Source organism: Echinops telfairi, unplaced genomic scaffold (genome assembly GCF_000313985.2).
Source record: "Echinops telfairi isolate 266 unplaced genomic scaffold, ASM31398v2 ScPeMD7_12;HRSCAF=54, whole genome shotgun sequence".
Classification (NCBI taxonomy): Eukaryota; Metazoa; Chordata; class Mammalia; order Afrosoricida; family Tenrecidae; genus Echinops; species Echinops telfairi.
The window spans coordinates 10,652,986-10,654,407 of NW_022103909.1; positions in this window are offsets into that span (position 1 = coordinate 10,652,986).

Here is a 1,422-nt window from a genome sequence, read left to right on the forward strand (position 1 = left end):
TTCTGACATATTAACACGAGATTTACATTTTAAAGTATATTATTTGTCTCAGGCAGTACATGTTTACTATCAACAATGTATGGACAATTCTTTGGTGGTGTCGTTCTTGTTAAGTGCCATTGAGTCAGTTCCGATTCATAGCAACCCTATGTACAACGGAACAAAACACATCCTGGTCCTGCACCATCCTCTTCATTGTTCGCATGTTTGTGTCCATGGTTGTGGATGCAAGTATCAATCCACCCCTCCATGTTACCAAGTATGATGTCCTTCTCCAAGGACGAAAGTACATGACATGAAATCTCACCATTGTTGCCTATAAGGAGCATTCTGGCTGTACTTCTTCCAAGACACAGTTGTTTGTTCTTTTGGCAGTCCATGGTACTTTCAACATTCATGGTACTTTTCAACAATCAAATGCATTGATTCGTCTTCAGCTTTCCTTGTTCAATGTCCAATTTTCACATGCATATGAGACCATTGAAAATAGCCTGAATTGGGTCAGGTCACCTAGTTCTCAAAGTAATATCCTTGCTTTCAACACTTTAAAGAGGCCTTGTGCAGCATCGTTTGATCTCTTGGCTGCTGCTTCCATGGACATTGACTGTAAACTCAAGCAAGATGAAATCCTCGACAACTTCAATCTCCTCTCTGTTTATCATGATGTTACCTATTGCTCCAGTTTGAGGATTTTGGTCTTCTTTACATAGAGTTGTAACCCATACTGAAGGTTGCAATCCTTGGTCTTCATCAACAAGTATTTCAAATCCTCCTCACTTTCAGTAAGCAAGGTTGTACCATCTGCACATCTCAGGTTGTTAATAAGCCTTTCTCCAATCCTGATGTCACATTCTTCTTAATACAATCTAATTCTCCGATTATTTATTCAGCATACAGAGTAAATATATAGGAGGATACAACTCTGATGCACATGTTTCCTGATTTTAAACTATGTAGCATTCCCTTGTTCTATTAGAAAGACAGCCTCTTGACCCACGTACAGGTTCTGCATGAGCACCATGAAGGGTTGTGGAGTTATCTTTCTTCCCAAGACTATCCATAGCTTTTTTTATAATCTACATAGTGGAATAACTTTGCATAGTCAATGAAACACAGGTAAACATCTTTCTGGTCTTTTTTGTTTTCAATGCAACACAAACTGTTAGGTTTTTGTACTGTGGTGGCTTGTGTGAACAGGTTTCAGCAGAGCTTCCAGACTAAGAATAGGCATTGTTTGGTAGCCTTTTAAACTGTATGTACAGTACTGTCACCATTTGTATAGCACTGTGGACCATCCATCTACTTTCACGTAGTAAAGCCATCACCAACCCCTCCACATTTTTCAGTCCATCAAATCTGCCTGATGTTCCCTCCCTCAAGAGCCAAACCTTACATCCTACATCTTGATTTTAATCCCCAGGT